At 45.4% G+C, this 18,277-nt stretch overlaps 2 long non-coding RNA genes across 2 annotated transcripts; one reads left to right on the top strand and one right to left on the bottom strand.

The window, feature by feature from the left end:
* Window positions 1-3,675: 3,675 nt before the first annotated feature.
* Window positions 3,676-6,931, bottom strand: LOC148182766 (uncharacterized). The gene is made up of 2 exons (XR_015774227.1): window positions 6,770-6,931; window positions 3,676-6,468 (listed from the first exon to the last, which is right to left on the bottom strand). It is a non-coding gene; the product is annotated as an uncharacterized LOC148182766 (long non-coding RNA).
* Window positions 6,932-8,548: 1,617 nt separating this feature from the next.
* LOC148182767 (uncharacterized) lies at window positions 8,549-9,781 on the top strand. The gene is made up of 3 exons (XR_015774199.1): window positions 8,549-8,669; window positions 9,224-9,325; window positions 9,452-9,781. It is a non-coding gene; the product is annotated as an uncharacterized LOC148182767 (long non-coding RNA).
* The last annotated feature ends 8,496 nt before the right edge of the window (window positions 9,782-18,277 follow it).

Raw genomic sequence — 18,277 nt, forward strand, 5'->3', positions numbered from 1 at the left:
CCCAGATAATAATAGTAATAGCATGTGGTGGAGCGCTGTTGATGCAACGAGACTGTCGCTTGTCTCCGAGGATGCTGCGAGTGGCAGCCTGTTCAAAAGAGAGTCACAACAAGGCTGGCAGCAGAGCCAGCACAGCCAGGAGAGGATGTTCTGTACTGCCCAGCTCTGCTCCCAGGCTGCTGCAGCCCCGGTGCAGCCATGTCCTGGCATGCTGTGGCTTGTAGGGACACTGAGAGCACGGCCCCAGGGCTCAGGAGCTGTCTTGTGGCAGAGATGCTTCCCTGAGCCAGGCTGGGCCTGCCCGCCTCGCTGTGTCAGCTCGCTCCCTCCTCAATCCAGGTGCTGCTCAGAGGGTGGCCTTGCCCAAGGGATCCCAAATTTGGGGGTCAGGGGATGCTAAATGCATCCCATGGGGTGTGCAGGGGGAGCAGCAGGTGTGTGAGCCCCTGGGCTGCCCACCCCATGGCATGGGCAGATACTGCATCGCCCCCAAACCTGGGCACAGCTGAGCTCCCAGAGCAGGCAGCATCAGCTCGTAGCTGGAGGCACTGGGTGCTTATCTTTCTCCTCCCTTGTTCCCTTGAAAAAAAGGTATTTCAAACATGAAGGCAATGTGAAGACAGGCACTTACACATCTGGAAATGTGTCATGAATTAAATAAGAATATAGGAGGGTTTCTGTAGGAATTAATTAATCTCTGCTGTATCTGCTTCACAGTGAGCCATAAACTTCTTAAGAACACAAAAATCTCACTTTTCTTTTCCCCTTGAGCACATACCCAGTGCCTGTTTCCCCCAGCTGCAGACCCTGTGCATGAGCAGGGAGAATGTTCTCTGCATCCATGCTGAGAGCAATGCTGAACCTCCCACAAGCCTCAATAACTCCAGCATTTTCTGTTTATAATGGAACGGGGAACAGAGAGCTCTGTGGAAGCGAAATGTCTTTCTCAAATCATCAGGTTATTTTTATGTGCATCGATACTTTCTCGTATGTGTGTAAATACCTCCCCCACACGTGTACCTTTATCTCAAGGAGTGAAATAAAAATAGCTGGGGATTGAAAGGGAAGCGGGTGAGGGGGCGGTTGCGCTTTTGGGAGGAATCTCTTCAGTGTTCGGAAACAGCGAAGTCATGGTGATAACACCATCTGACAAAGCCCCAGCCTCCCTGGGCCTGGCAGGAATGGTGTTAATGGAAGTGGCTTTCCCTCTGTGTTTCCATTTCTCCTCCCCAGTGCTGCGCTGGGGGAAGTTCAGGGCAGCTCCAAGGATCAGGCTCTGTGCCTGCCTGGGACTGCCACACAGCGCCTCGGATAAATGCCCCCCATCCCAACAGATGCTGGGATGGCACAGAGGGATCCCCTGCCTCTCTGGACTCCTGGCAATGCCCACTTTGCCCAGCTGCTTTCCCTTGCCAATTCCTGGCCCTGCTTCTTCCCTGCTCCCCTCCTCTGCGAGCCCAGGCCAGTCGCAGGGGGAGATGGTGCTTGACCTCAGAGGAGAAGAGGGATGTGCTGCAGCTTGATACAGATGATCTGCAGGCTCTTATTTCATTCCCCCCAGCCTCCCTGGTAGGAGAGCAGCAAAGGGATTTCTGAGAGCTCAAGCTCTGCAAAGTGGGGAGGAAATTTCCCTAGGGCATGTAAATAAGGAGGGTTATATCATCTGGCAGAGCTGGTGCCCTGCATGCCCTGGCTTAGTATCATTTATGGTCATTGCTTTTCTTGTTTTTTTTAGTGATAACAAAAGGAGGATTAGGAAATACCCCAGCTGCAGGAAGATGCATGGCAGGGGACATGGTGACTGTCAGCACCAAGGGTTTCTGGAGGGACAGGCTGCATCCAGCACCCGTCACAGAATCAGAGCTCAAACTGCAGCAGCTGAACTTTGGCTGGAGCAGAAATAAAACCATCAGGTCTAATAATACCCGGGTGCAGCCAGCTCCAGGGAGCCTCTGCCAGCTGCTGCAGTGTCACGAGTCACCGAGGCACAGCATTGTGCAAAGTCACCGTTCCTGTCCCAACCATCCGGGTCCCACAGGTCCCCTCTCCCAGCCGGTCCCTCAGGGGCCTCACAGGGGTTGGAGGAACCCAGCTGGGCTCAGGCAACTCCTCCTTCTCATCCACTTTGGGAAAGAGCTGGGAGGATTTCCAAATGCCTCCACTTGGCAGCCAATCCCTGCCATTCCAGTAATGCACTAGAAGTCAGTCCAGAGAAAGTTCAAGGCTTGTATCCCTATGAACTTTATTTCTGGTCCCCCTCCCTCTGCACAGCATCTCCTGGCTGCTGGCAATGCCCAGTCTGTTCATTTCCAGAGACACCAGTGCCGGATGCAGGTAGGAAATGATGTGTTGAGAAGGGACAACTCAATTTTCATTTTTTTCCTGTAAGCTTCCCAGCTCCTACGATGTCCCCACAGCCGCCTGCCATGGCTGGCACAGGGACTTGGGCTTCCCCCACATATCTGTGCTCCTGGTGCTCCTTGCACAAGCCTGTGCACCAGGCAAGTCACAGGTAATGCCTGTGCCAAAGGCACGTTGTGTGCAAAGCCAGCTCCAGGGGATTGGCAATGTCCCATGAGCTTCTTGCTGAGCGAGTTCCTGGCATTCACAGGGGCAGAACAGCACCGTGAGGGACAGTGTGGCCTTTGGTAGCAGAGAAATGTCCTGCTCCATGTTTCGGCCACGGATTTGCTCCATGCACTGAATGCCAGAGCTGCTCTGGTGGTTGGGACCAGGGCACATCAGACCTTGGCCAGGCCCCCGGGAGCACTGGTGGAGCTCTCCCCATCAGTGATCTGAGCCACTCCTGCTGTAGCAAAGATGTTGGCAGCACAAACTGAAGCCATTTGGGTGTTCTTCCCTGCAAAACTCACTTTGTCAGCAGCCCCTCTCCCCTCCTCACCCACACTGCAGAAGACACTTCTCACTTCAGTGGTGTGTGCCCACCACTCCTCTGAGTCACATCTGCTAGCAGCAAGCTCAAAATTCTTCAGGTTTTTTCAAGTACAAATGTCTTTGGAAAAGGGCATTAAATGAAACACTTGACTGAGGTCCCGGTGGTGACTAATTCCCGTGGTACGCCCTGTTCAGCGTTCACCCTGCTGAGCTCGTGCAGCCTGGGGGCTGCAAAGGGACCCTCGCAGGCGGAGGAGCAAAAGAAAAGCTGGATGTTGCAAGAGAACAGCTTGAAAAGGGCAGATGGGGGTGGTGGCCCAGTGGGGATGGACCCCAGAGTGCTCCCTCCAGCTGCCACATTCCCTGGAGAGCACATCCATGTGAGCTGTGCCTTAGTCCAAAGCAGGGGTACAGCCCGAAGCTGGGAGTGTAGCAAAACCTAATGCTCGTGCCCAAAATTGGCTAGAAAGCTTTGAGGAGGCGGGGAAATCAGACAATGGTTTGGGTGGGAAGGGAATATAAAGATTATCGAGTTCAACCCGCCCTGCCATGGGCAGGGACACCTTGGGCAGGACTAGGACTAGACCAGTTCCTTCAAGCCCTGTCCGAACCAACCTTCCAGGGATGGGGCATCCACAGCAAGCTGAAAGAAATCCTCTCCATGGAAGAGCTGGGTTTACTGGTGGACCTGGCAGTGCTGGATTAATAGTTGGACTCGATGATCTTCGAGGTCTTTTCCAGCCTGAGTTGTTCTGTGATTCTGTGATCTCCTTGTGGCCAGCGCTGGGTGGCTCTGGACAGCTCTGCAGGCCACCTCCAAAAAACAACCCCAGCTTTGTTTGCTGCTTGGGTCCCTGCTGAAAAACACGACTCTTGTGGAGACTTTAGCAAGGTGAAGCAGCTTTTCCCCCAGCTTTGCTCTCTCCCTGTTCACCTGGGGAGCTCAGGGAGCTGCGGAGCAGGAGCAGCCTGTGAGCACCGCAACTGAATGGCTGCGGGACGGGGCACAACTAATTAGAGCCTCTAGAAAATGACATCTCTTTCCACAGATGGGAAGCTGCTTCCCCTTTGTCTGCCTCCTTCAGTTAATTAGTTATCTAGGAGGTTGCATTTGCATTCCCCTCTTTGTGGAGTACCCTTTTGTTAACTACTTTTCATATACTTTTATGAAGTCGGCCACTGAAACAGGCTCATTTATCTCACCAGCGACAGGCTGAGAGGCTTGCCCAGAGCTCTGTGCCAGATGCTGGGATTGGAAAATAATGTCTGGCTTGTCTGGTGTTTGGAAAGGAGACAGAAGGTGCAGGGCTGCGAGAAGAAAGTCCCAGGCTGCTAAAGCCAAGGGCTGGATCTTGACAACTTCTATAAAAATGTTCAATCTGTTGCTGTTGGGCAGCTTGCAGGAGCCAGGGAGGATGGGGTTGCTGCCAGCCACGGGTTTGGCATCCATTGTCATCTGATGGAAGCATCCTAATTTCTCAAGATTTATCTGCTGCATCCCTCCTCCAGCACTGCTGGGTGTGAGTGTGTCCCCCCAGGAGCCCTCCTTTCCCACAGGGAGCTGAGGGACACCTCAAAGCTGCTGCTCCACACATTTATCCTCCGTTAGCAAAACTGTGAGCAACAGCATCACAAATCGATCCCTGCTGTTATTGTTAGGAAATGCTTGCAGAAATCAATGTTTCCTCTGTAGCACAAACAACCCATGAAGCCCTGCACCGGTGTGGGGAGGCACGGCTGGGTGGGTTTGGCTGCTCCAAGGCATTTTCCAGGGATCCCAAGGGATGTCATGTCACAAAAAAGGAAATTCTGTGAGTTCTGCCATCCCTCCAATCCTGGAGAGGGTTTTTTTTTTTTGGCAAGGAACAACCATACCTTTAAACCGAAACTTGGAAAATGCAGAGCACAGCTCGACTACTGGGGGAGAAATAAAGCCCAAAATACATAAATCTCTTTATTTTCTGCACCAGTGGATTTGTATTGGCCTGTTAGTTGATGGTCCTGGAGGTATCCACTGGGATGCAACTATTACACATCCAAACTGTCACAAATGGAAGCGTTGCTCCGAGAGACAAAGGGTAATTTATTGAGAAAAGGTGTCATTTAGGTGGAAGGTTGGAAGGAAGGGAGACAGTCACTGTGGAACTGCCAGAAGAGAATACCAGATCTGCTGATAGGCAGTGAACAGCTTTGAATTTCCAAGGCTGCCCTTGAGGGATAAGAAAATAAAAGCTAAGGACAAAAAAAGAAAAAAAAAAGTCTTAAATACAGTGACAGCAGAAACCTGAAGGATCACAGTGAAAAATGGGACTTTCTGCTCTAACAATAACAGTGAAAAAGATAGGAATGTAATTTGTAAAGGCTGTTAAATTGCCGCCAAAATTGTAAGCTGGATGGAGAAATGACACAGAAGGAAAAAAGAAACAAATGCAGACCTGTTGTTATTGGAGTATTGCTTGGAAATGGGACTAGAGATGAATAGGGTGGAGGAGAAATGGAGCTGAGGAAGGGAAGAGCTGGGAGATCCCACCCAGCTCAGCTCTGAGCCCCCACAGGCTGCAGGAGGAAAAGAGGGGGAGTGTCTCCAAAACCATAAACCTATAAATCCATCTTTTGGGATATTTTTTGTTTCTTTCTGAGTAATACATCCCCCTGTGTCTTAGAGGGAGCTCATTTCTGTGGACGTGGCACTGAGGAGCCAGGCACAGGCACGTGCTCCTCTCTAAATTCCAGAGGGAACTCCTTGCCAGGAAGGAGTTTGCAGGGTGGGCTCCCCATGGGAAAAATTTTGGGAGAAACGAATTGCAAGGAGCCTGGAGACAGACATGGTGATCTGTGCAAGAGCCTTGCCCCAGGGTTTGCAGGCTGCCCTTGGGGTGCAGGTGCCACTGGGATGGGGGACAAATGGCAGGAAGAGACAGGGAGTGTCCAGCCTCAGGAGGACACATCCCCTCCATCCCCTCGGGGCCCTTCCAGGCTCCTGAACATCCTAACACAGGTGGCACTTTGGCTGTTTCAAAGCCATTAAAAACTGACCTGGGAAGCAGAGTGAGTCTTGGGCACAATTCCAGAGGCTGCAGGGTGGGGTTGTGGGATGGCTCCTGTGTGCCCACCCACTCCTCACAGCTCCTGCATCAACTCACAGCTCCAGAGGCTGCAGGGGTGATGTGTCTCAGCTGGGCTCCCCCTCTCCAGGAGCCAGAGCCCCAGCAGGTTCCACCCTGCTGCAAAGGTTGCCCGAGCTGAAGTCCCAGTTCCAGATGAGATGTCGTCATTTGTATTAGGGAATTCATTGAAATTGGTTCTTTCTCCAATATTTCAGTTGAAATCATTCCTGTGTGCCCACGTCCAAAACCAGCAGGTGCTCACAGGGTCACTGTTACAAAATTGTGATATTTCTCGTGGCTGTCTCAAACATTGTGTGTCAGAATATTTCCTTTCAGCTGGAAACATTTATGATTAAACTGCATCCAATGAGAAAAGTAGCAGAAATTGCATTTCCAGCTCCCCAGTTTAGCAGGTCAGTGGGTGAGCACCTCTGGCCTCGACCACTGTGTGCCTGAGAAGTTTTTCCTGAAAAGAAAAGCAGAGCGATGCATGAGATTTGAGGGTAAAAATCAGCCTGTAGAAAATGTAAAGCCAGAAAAGAAAATGAGGTGGGGGCAACCTGCCCAGCTGCAAATGCCCGCCTGCTTTCTCCTGCAGCCTCTGGGGCCCCACTGTGGCTCCCCACTTCTCCTGTCTGGTCACATCAAAATCAAAAGTTATAATAACAAAACAGATTTGGACAGATTAAAATGCAGGGAAATGATAGCAAGGGTGATTTTTCAGAGCTGAGAGGAAAGACAGGGAATGAGGAGATGTTTTCAGATACCTTGTCCCTTTAGAGAACTCGCAGGATTCAGATGGTTGGAGTGATCTTGGCAGGCTAAAAACCCAATCTGCTGGAAATCATATACCTCAAATAATGTGCTATTGCTGCTGATCGGCCCTGTATTTTAGGGCTGAATAGGTACAGTATTAAATTCATCTCGAGTTTGCTTTTACAGCCTGTTTGACAAGCTTTGAGTGGAGTTTTAAAGGCTTTTACTGAAAACAGCTGTGGGAGGAGCAAGGTTTGATGGGTTTTCTCACGGGCTGAGCAGCACCAGGGGGTTGGGGTTGCTCTGTCCTGTATCCCAAGCTGCCACATGGGAGAGCAGCCAAGGATTATCTTTAGCTAATTGAAACACTGATTAATAGTGCCCTTACTGTTATAATTACATTCAGGTCTTCTTCCCAGTGCTTTAACTACTGGGCCCTCCATCAGTGTCGTGAAATTCTCTTGATCTAAAGGCAAAACACATTTATGGCCATGTCCTTTGGCCACAGCTCTGGTGTCCCTGTTTGAGACAGGGGGACACCTCAGGTTGATCCTTAGCTGAAAGAAAGATGAGAAAATCCTTCCCTAGAGGTGACCTTCAAGCTTGGAGAAACCAGCAGCTGCCTCCTGTGTCCCCTGTGTGGGTTCTGCAGGAGGAACCCCCTGGCAGCTCTGCCCTGGTGCACAGGGAGATGTCAGAGCTGATTCCAGCACAGTTGCTGAGTGGGGTTTATTAATTTCTTCCTTATCTTGGGAGTTCTGTCAGATGACCCATAAATTCTGCATTCTTTGTGTCCACTAACAGTGGGCATCCATTTTCCCCAATTTGTTAACCTCTCCCTAAGCCTGAGATCACTGGAACATGTCAAGCTCTAAACTTAACAAGGCAATTCTACCAACTAGTAATTTGGTTGTTTTTTTTTTTTTCCTAATGCATGAGTTTGGTTATCAGCTCTTATCTGTTGATTAAGCTTGAAAATATATAATTATCAAACATCAAAAGCATCCTTTCCTGTGACAACTTTAACATATTCCACATTTTGCCACATTCCCATGACCCTTGGCAAGTCTGTGGCCACTTGTGCTCATGTATGGCCCCCTTGGCCACAGGAGGGGATGAGGAAACTTCATCCCAGTCCCTGGAATTTGGGTGGTGGGAGGTCCTTGGCATGAGGACTGCAGGCAGGGAAGGTGGTGCTGCAGCTGGAAATAGATATAAATATGTTTTATTTGACATGTAACTACAAAGGAGGTGTTCTGGGTGGTCCCCAGGAGGCTGGTTAGGTTTAAGGTGTCCTGGCCCCTCAGGATTTGTTTCTATTTCTGAGAGGCTGCTGAAGGCAATGAGACCTCGTGGAGTGTTAATTAACTGCAGATCCTTCTGCTGGGCTACCCTTTAGAAAATTAAAAACTCTTGCTTCAGAGTTTGGGCAGCTGTGTGTGTTTTCATAACTGGGAAACAACTGGCTTTAATAACTTAGGGAATTAAAATCACCAAGGCTCCTGTTCTGGAACAATGCCAGTAGCAGATGCATTTAAAAATTGTAGACTCAAGGGACCTGTGATAGCAAATGCAGGTGGGAACAGCAAACTCGAGGCACCTGTGGTCCCAGAACCACCTGGGAACAGCAGAATAAAGGTGCCAGCATCCACCAAAATGCCAAATCCTCGGGATTTTGTGCCCATTTAGCATTTGCTTGGCTCTGCTCAGGAGGAAGGAAAGGTCTTGGCCTGGAGCAGCAAACTTCCAAGGGAGCAAGTTCTGGGAAAATTATCATTATGGGGGGAAAAAATAATTCATTCAGAAGTGCTTCAACCACCAGAGAAGCCTTAACAGGAGCTTGGAGAGATTCTCCACAAAACTCCAAGTTTTCCTAGTTGCCTTTTAAAGCATGAGAGACTTTTCTTTGAAGTAAGCTCTTGTTTCCAGGGAAAAGTAATCATTATTTCTATTTAGATAAATGCTTGGAACATTCTTGCCTGCCTTCCTGTGGATAATCACAGGAAATGTATTATGGGCTACAATATTTGATGGTGGTACAGTGTTTGTAAGTAAAGCAGGACTGGTTTTTGGGTATGTTGTGGCTTGGGAATTGGCTTTTTGAAACTGATCTTTGAAGTTCTTAATAAGAGCACTTAAAGTGGAGCAGGGACAGTAGCAGGCTGAGTGAAAAGGAAAATGTGAGATAAGGAGGATGTATTTAAGGGAGAATATTCAGGGGAAGGTAGCAAGTCTTGAAAATGGAAGGAAAGGAATTGTAGTGAGGGTTTGAGGGTAAAGAATGAATTGAGAAGCAGGAATGATAAATGCTGGCAGTTGAGGGATGAGTAAACAGCTCAAAAGTTGAGCAGAAGAGTGGTATAAAAAATGAAGTTTTTGCAATACAGCTTAGATAAGTAGGATGGCTTCAGAGATGATGGATTAACTGTTTTACATTTCACTTCAGCTCTGTGTTTGGGTTTCAGGAGGGTGTCAGGGGCGAGCCAGGACTCTCTCTGATAAAACCCACACAAACAACAAACTGATTATCTCCTGGTCTCCTCAGTCCTGCAACAGTCACTGACTTGGTGAGTCTTGCCCTGTCTCAAGTCACCTCCAAGTCCAGCTTGACTCCCAAACCTCAGGGACAAGAGCTGTGTCACTGATCTTGAGATGGGCTTGCAGCATTCTGCTGCTTGTTCTCTTTTCCTCAGTGCTGTGGGCTCACACAGGGAGAGCTGAGGCTCTCTGAGATGTCTGGGCTGGTTTGTGCTGAGCAATTTTGTGTGGAAAAGCAGAATGGAGTCTCTGCAGCCCCCTTGTGCCATTAGATCCAGCTCCAAACAACGTCTGCATTCACTTCATTCATTTTTATATTCTACCTGAAGCAGCATCTGCCAGCCTGTGATCATCTGGAGGTCATCCAGCAAGTGTTGCCAGTGTTCTTGCCCCTTAAATTCTAAAATATCTTTTCTGCTGAATATTAGAGGTTGCTTTCAAGAATTTTTAACTGAAAATATGCCCTTTTAAATTCTGGCAATCCTGAAAATACTGGTTAATTCAAGGTAACGATTGTTGTTTTGGTATTGAAACTGATGTCAGGGTTTGGTCCTTGAGGGGGCTCTGAAACCCAGTTGGACTTTGGCTGTAACTTGACCAAATTAAAAGTACACAATTAAAACAGAAAATAAACTATGTAGATTACTGAGTGTGTGGTTGTGGCTTGTGTTTGAGCTTCATGCAGCAATCAGAGCAGGATGGTCTCTCCTGCTGTTCCCTTTTGTGCAGAGCATGGCTGAAAGTGCTACAGAGTGTTGGAAATCTCAGGCTGACAATTCTTTTCCCTTTTACTAAAAGGTTACTGAGTTGAAAAAAAGAAAAGGGAAAACAAAGGAATCTGTCCTGTCCTTTGTTTCCTTCCATCCCCCCAAACTGGGGAAAGCCCAGGGATTTCATGCTGCTCACACATCAAGTCTCACTATTTAGGCTGTCAGTGTTTTGTGCAGAAATATTTGTTTATCGGTTATTTTCTTAGAAATCTAGAACAGAAATGTGTTTTTATAGCCCAAGTCTAAAAATACTTTGCTTCACCTGTGTTTTTGCTTTGTATTGTTAATTCGCTGCATTCCTACCCACACTGAGCAGTCCCCATAATATTTTGAATAGCTGAGACAATTACAGGTACTGGATATGTCTAATTATAGGTGTCTGAGAGCATAACATTCCTGGCAGAAAAAGCATGATCTCTGATTAATGCATTTGCACTCATCTCTGCCTTCTGAGTTAGTGTTTTCTTCAGCCACAAGTGCAGCTGATGATTTGCAGTGATGAATGACAGGAAAATTTGTAAACAACAAGATGATGATAAAATGTGAATTCAACAGGGCTTGAGTATGTTAATATCTGCTGGCAAATGCTGCTTTCTAAGCTGATATTATTTTAAAAATTGATTTTAAGAGCTAAAACCACTTGAAGGAGCGTGGATGATTTCACAAAATGATATGGCCATAGGGCATTATATGGAATAATTGCATATTTAGGACAATTTTTAATATACTTGATGGCAGCAAAAAGCTGTGTGTTCGTAGATGCTTTTTGTATCTTTATTAAATAAATTTGGTGTCAGGAAAGACAGAGCTGATATTTGAATGTTCTCTCTGCCACACTGGAAGCTGTTGTTTTGTGGTCTCCTGGGAATGTGGTGGCTCTTACAGGGACAACACTAAACTGGGCCAGCACACTGGAAGAATTACATTCCACTGCAACACACTGGAACAAAATAAACCCTGTCCAACCCGCTGGCAGTACCAGTGAAGGACAGGGGAAGCTCAGGGTGTGTAGCAGTTGTGTTTGTTTGTAAAACCAACCAAACAACAAAACCTTCCCCAAAACACACAAAAATTAAAAATCCTCCAACCCCACAACGAGGAGACCCCTTTTAGCCATCCCAGGTGGGATGGAGTGGCCATTTTTCACAGTGATGTGGATTTGGTGACCCTCATGGCTTTAGACTGCCCATGTGGTGGCTCTTCTCCATCTTCTTGCCACTCTGTTCTCCAGGAGAATCCTGAGGAGTTGGACAGGCCATGTCTTTTAACCAGAACTGATACCCCAGACATCTTCCAAGTGCATTTTGGGTTCTTGGGTTTTCCAAACCTTGTTGAGGAGGGGACTCCCTGCAGGGCTGCTTAGTTCTGTGTTGGGTTAAAATCAGCTGCTGTCAGTCCACGTGAGATGGAGCCCTCCAAGGCCCTGTTACAGATCACTGGAAGTTACTTGGTCTGAGGTTTGTTCCCCTCTACCTCAGAGGTCGGGTGTGCATTGCAGACACCACTGATTCATTGAAAGTCACGGAATGTAGCTCTCCAGACTGTATTTTTGATTTCCTAAGTGTTCAGAACAATGTGTTAAAGGTCTCTCTCTTATTCTGTAATGTAGCGGTGCACGGTGTTGTCAGTCACCTTTTATCATGGCTAGATAGATTCTCCCCCTTAATTGCCATGACAAATTCATTTGCAAAACCTCTGAGGTGGATTGTTGACTTTTTGCATTGGAAGGAAGGTGGCCTTTCTGACCAAGCACTAAAAACAATCCGAGTCCACAAAATCTTGAGTGTTATTAGTGTCAAAGCCAGCTCTGTACTTGTCATAATATTGTGTTCTGTAATTCTGTGCTTTGGGTAAATGGGTCACTAGAAAAGATTGACAAAAGCCTCAGCAATGAAAGGTTTTAAGCTGGAAACTGGATGAGAAAGTAGAGCAATTTCTTTCAAGAGAAATTACACTGATGTTATTTGTTATTGCTGCAGTTAGAGATCTGTCAGTGTTTCCAATTTAAAACCTTGCTTTCTAGAAGACTAAAAACATGTATTTCAAGGCAGAACTTTTAATACAAAGATTTATTTTTTTTTTTCCCTGCCATCTCTCTTATGTGAAAGTTAGTCATAATTTCTTATTGCTCTGAGAGAAGCAGGAAAACACTGATGGTGGATGGTCTTCCTAAGTTCTCCAAAATGGAGCAACTGGTCTGGCCAGACTACACTGGTGTGGTGACATTCCTAATCCTTTCTGAATTGAGAACCAGTACGTGGTCACTGATCAGCACAGGTCTCCTCTCTGTATCTGGTAAGTGCCTAAGTCACTTAAAAAACAAACAAAAACCACCCCAGCTCCAGACATACCCAGAAGCTTCCTATTCCTAAAGGAAAGGAACATGAAATTTCAACAAAATGCTATTGAGAATGGATAACCCAGTGTTTCTTTCCAAAAGCTACTCAACTCTCCTTGGAAGTCAAAAGGCATTAATACCAATACCTGAGTATTTTTCTGTGTTAGCTATATGAGGTAGATGGAAATGTGGTGAGATGTTCAGATTCAAGTACCTCTTGGGGTATTTTGGTAGCTTCCTGACAGGTGAAACTGGGCCTTTCCACATCTTTCCGCTGCTTGCTAGAGGTGATTTCAAAGACTTCACTGGTAACACTTGAGTATCTTTTTAACAAAAAATGTATATTGGCAGCATGGAAGTGACAATTTTGAGATGTGCTTTGTTTGCAGGGGTTATTTTATATTTGATTTGAGGTTGTTTGGGTGTTTTTTTTCCCTGCTGTACTATTTTGCCAGGCTCTTCATGTGACAACCTATCAGCTCAAGAATTCCAGTGTTAGTATGGGCTGGAGTTTTGGACACAGTGAAGGGAACAAGACAAAACAGGGAGTGTACAGAAGAGATTGTGGCAGTGAGAGTCATGCTTTCAGTCTTCCCAGCCATCCAAGTTTATCTTGTTTTTCCTTGTGCATTTATAATGAAGAATTGGGAATAAAGAGAGAACTTGGGTATAATTCTGTGGGTTTTGGTTTTTTTTTCTTTGAAGCTCTGACTGCTGCATGTGCCCTCCACATGGACCAATGTGAAAACTAAAAGCATCTGCAAAACAGGTTTGTTTTCAGCCCACAACTGTGTCATGGCTTGCACAATCTTGCAGAGCATGAACAAAATAAATTTCCTGAGTGCAAGAAAAGTCAGTAGTTAGAAACCTGCCCTTTGTCAATTATCTGCAGTTTCTCACCTTGCTGTTGCCTTAACCTGTTAGTGATGGTGAATTTGGAGTATGTAAAACCAAAAAAAGCAGCTGCAAACACACTGGCCCCGTGTGTGGTTACAAATCCAGAGTGAAGGAAAGACTCTCACTGCTTGTTCAGCAGTGAAAGGGTGCATGCTTTGGTGCCTCTGAGGGATCTGGAATGTCTGAAAGACTTTGTGACAGTGTGTGATGCCTCCCTCTGAAAGCTCTGCCGTGCAGAAGGGACACAGGTATGCCTGACTTAGGTTTCCATGGAGATTTCTTGTCCCCTTATTACCATAGGTGGATTTTGCACATAGTTTTTCTTTGCCTAACCTTCTCTAGTTTCCTTTTCTGTTTTGTTTGGTTTTGTTTTGAGAGGGGGCAAAAGGATGGTGTGGTTTTCTTATTGTTTGGGATTTGTTTCTTTGGGTTTGTTGTTGTTTTTTTTCCTTTTGGTGCTAACAAGTTGTGAGCCCTTTGGGTTTTTTTTTCCTTTCTGGAGTGAAGGGAGAGGGAAGCAGCTGTTTCTGCTCAGTGTTTGTGGGCAGAACAAGCTGTGGGTGTTGCACCAATGGCTTTTCCTAGCAGCTCCATCCATAACTTGTTGTGCCAGCTGGTAACCCCAGGCAGGACAGGATTCATGCCCATTCTCCATTTGAGGTGATGTCTCTGCTTCACTTCTCACGATGAAAACTGATGTGCACTTGCAGCTCTCAGCAAGCCAGTGGAACCCTGGCTGTACACGTTCGATGGGGAGCGTGCTTTCCAGCAAACAGAATGAGTTGCTCAAGTGTTATTTTTAACTGTCTCCTGTTGCCTTTAACTGTATTAGCAAGGCTAGCACTACGCTACTTTTCCCTTTTTAAAATAGCAAAAGATGTGTTTCTTGTTGCAGAAGATGAGCTAGGAGGATTTTTGGTTTTTTAATGGAAATAAACCTATTGGCCTGGGTTCCCTCTTCTATATGACCTCCTTCTCCCCCATCCCAGGAGGCACTGAGCCACCAGACATTTGCAATATAACCATGAAGTGCCACTGTATTTCTGCTTTTATGTGCTGTTATTGAATGTTAGTAAGGCTGAATGCATGAGGTATGGGGGTGTGTTAGGAAGTGGTGACCAAGCAGATGTGGATAATTTGGCTGTGCAATAAAAGAAACCGCTGTGTCTTTAGGTGAGAGAAGTGTTGGTCTGCAGCAGTTGGGTTTGTGAGAGTTGGTGAAAGGAGGAGAGGAATGAAAGATACAAAGAAGCTGTGAAGTGAGGTGGTCATAGAACTGGAAGAGAGCAAATGATGCAGGAAGAAAAGTTAAATTTTAGATATATGTCATCAAACTTGGATACATGTTTAAGATTCAATGGCAGAGAGCTTTCTGTCTCTTTCAACAAATATTACATTAGGCTGTTAGACTGGCTAATGTTGGTTTTATTAATTAAGCTCATTTGATAGCCTGAACCATAAACATATTTATTCTAACTTGGGATTAATTTTCAAAAAGCCTTAATAAAAAATTGGAAAGTGTCAGTAACACCATATCTAAGAAACTAAAATTCTTATTTGCACATGTGCATGGACAAAATGGGGAAATATGACATCATACTGCAGTAATTCTAACAAGAGAATAACAACACTGACAGCCAAGTATCTGAGATTACTTAGCAGGCATAGTGAAGCTGGTGGTGCAGAATTTCTGAATTTTATCTTTTATTCTAACTGTAGTTAGCCTGGATTAGAAATTCTTGACTGTTTTAGAAGAGCAGCAGTCCTTCAGTGCTGAAGTAGTTGGTTCTGTTACTGTTAACCATAACATTTAAGCACTCATGTACTGAGAGTTTTGTTGAAATGTTTTTCTTCGTGGCCTTGTGAGACTGACAGTCATTGCCTTTCTTGTACTTGCATACAAAATTACTTAGAAAAGTGAATTATCTTTAGGTAATTTCATATGGAAAGGGCAAAACTGGTACTATAGCAAAAAGCTTTGTTATCCTGAGCTCTTGGCTTTTCCTGCAAGTGTTCTGCTTTGTCTTTTAGAGTGTGATAAAAATCAGACTCAAGATGGGGCTCATGCTTATGGAACTGTGGTTTTAAGAAAGGGCCTTTTTTGTTTAGTTAAAAGTGTTAATTTTACTGTCTAACATGAATATTAAATGCAAGGTGGTACTCCTGACCTGAACCTAACGAGGTGAAAATGTTGTGTTCTATAAAAATGAAGGGTGTATGATCACTAAATTAGTTTGATATATCTGTGAAACAGCAGCTACCCAGGAAGAACCACACAATATTCGTGCTATTAAAGCTCAAAACAGTCTAATCAATTCCAAAAGTTCAATTTCTGTTCCTAAAGGCTGCTTCCATAATGAATTAAGGGAGGCATATCAAATGTAATAATGCATTGTTATGAAGGTTTCAGTAAACTTGCCAAATGTCAGGCTGCTGGTCCAGTCATGGCGCATTAACTGCTGTGATTAAAGCTGAGCTGTCCTCGGAGCTCACCTGGCTTTGGGAATTGAGCTGCAATATCCTGCCTGGGGCAGGAGGGAAGTGCACTACAAAGGTTACACTGAGCAGTGAATATTCAAAGTATTAGATTTCTAACAGATTTTGTGCCTGTTTCTCTGCAATGGAGGATACAAGTGCTCTGTAGTCTGGATAATGAAGGTAATAAACTATTCCCTGTATTTGGAGAATCTGCTGCTCCCCCAGCTGCAGTGTGGCAGCTAAAAATTACTTTCTGTAACTGTAAACACTGCATGGAATGGCTATTTTTGGGTGAGAATGGGAAAAAAACCTTTTCATATTTGACTAGAAGTCCTATGTAAGAAATAAATGTTAGTTCCTGTTTCTGGGTAGGCTCAGTTTAGAACTTGTACTGGACAGTAAGGTTAACTCCTGGTAATTTATGGATGAGCTTCTGGTTCCTTTGTGTCACTCAGCACAAAGGAATGTTAATGCTGATCTTACCAGACACTGGTGGATTTCTCTAATGTCATGTTCAGTGGAATTATGTCTGGAATGAATGTGTGCATAGCTGAAATGTTAAGAAAATGTTTCAGGAGGGAAAGCTGAGCTCTTTTGCATACACATAGCTTAGAAACTGCTCTGTGATCACTAGCAGGAAATGGTAACTGTTTAATTAGGGGCAGGGGAACATGATCTATGTGCAGACTTTTATATTCCAAGATAAAATAATCAGAACTGATTGAGAAATGCAGGACTAGATTTGTAGATAGAGGTTGGGTTGTGATAGTTTCTATGAAAAATCATATATTCATAGATCAGTTTCGCTCCAAATGATGCCAAAAGCACCTTGCAGGCTGAATGTAGAGGTCACATCAGCCATCCCTGGTTAACTGTGGCCAATGGAGCAGAGCAAAGCTACCTGAGAAAGCAGGGTAGAAAATGATGAAGAATGATGGATCCAGCTGAAAAGGAGAGGTGAGATTCAGTGAGTAGACAGCAGCTGAAGCAAGTTGAAGTTTAGCTGGGACACGGGGCTAATTCCACCCCAAACACTGCATGGCAGACGAGGAATCACTCCCCTCAGAAAGAAGATGAGTTTCAGGGTAACTTGCTCCACATCCAAGAACTCTGAAACCTGTTCTTGGATTGGAGTATTTCCTTGTGCAGGCAAAGTGGATGAAGGCATTCAGGAGTGACAGTGTAATAATTAAATCTTGAGTTTGGCTTGCAGAGGGAAAACCATTTGTGTACAATCAAGTGGGTGGTGTTTTGCTTTTGTTGAGACTGCAGAATGATGTGCAACAGCAAGTGGTGGAAGGCAGGATTTTCCCTGGATAGATGGTTTCTCATTATTCATGAAATGCTTATAGAAAATGCCTTGCATGCACTGCAGCAGTAGGGGGAGGACTGTGAGCAGGGAGAGAAGGACACAGAGGAATGTCACTCCCTTCCTTGTAGTATAATGTGACCTTTCCATTAAATTAACATTGTGCTGTTTGCACAGAAGGAGAGCTAAGATAGAAAGTATTTTTAGGGGGCAATAGTCAAGTTAATTAGCCAGCTGTAACTTACTCTGTACGTTAAGAGCTGAAAAGCAGGGCATGGGCAATGGGGGTTTAACATTGCTTTGCAGTCCATCTATTTTGAAGGAGTAGCTTTGTGTTGATTGTGAAATCTGGGCTGTGACGTTGTTCCAAGTACTGTAGCCTGGACCTGTTTTTTCCCAGTGTATTAAGAGGGAGGTTTTAACTTTAATTCCTCAATGACTTGCTGCTAAAAGGTTTAGGCATCCTCTCTGCTGATCTAATGGGCAGAAAGGACAGATTCCACAATCCTTCTTGGTGTGGAGGGCTGTGATATTTCATATGCCTGTCTAGCAACCTCTGAGCAGTAATCATGGAGTAAGGCACAGCTCTCCAAGAGAAACACTGCTAGATTTTGGTCTGTGAGCATTTCACTTCATCCACACCTACTCAATTTCATTTAAGGGTCAAAAGATGCTTCATAAAGCTGATATGATGTATTAAAATTCATAATGGCTCATTCATACACAGCATCCATTACAAATCTTCCCTTTTGAAGAATGACTCTGATTTTTTCCTAGGTTTCCTTACTCATAAAAGGCACATTCTAGCTGTGTTACATCAGGCTGCAGATAACAAGCCATGTGTTTGAAATAAAGAGATTGCAAAGACGTTAGGATTATTTGTAATATTTTCTCTTCTGCAATTAAAGTCAGTAGGTTCCAGAACACACTGAAGCCAGTGCTGGTCACTGTGTGCTCTCTGCTGTGTCTTTGGCCTTGAGCTAAGGCCTGTGGCACTGCTGGGAGGGTGAAATCATATCATTCTTCATCTGTTAGAGCACCCCTTGGACTGCAGTCCTTCAGTCTGAAGTGTATTTACTTCAATAGTTTTGGCCTCGATGGTTCATTTCTCCCCTGCAGGTACAACGGTGATCAGAGAGGCTCATTTGTCTGCCATGCTGAGGATCCTCATCTGTCCAGGTGGCATCAT

Source organism: Pseudopodoces humilis, chromosome 20 (assembly GCF_049639895.1).
Source record: "Pseudopodoces humilis isolate 2021_Gansu_Grassland_sample_001 chromosome 20, ASM4963989v1, whole genome shotgun sequence".
Lineage (NCBI taxonomy): Eukaryota > Metazoa > Chordata > Aves > Passeriformes > Paridae > Pseudopodoces > Pseudopodoces humilis.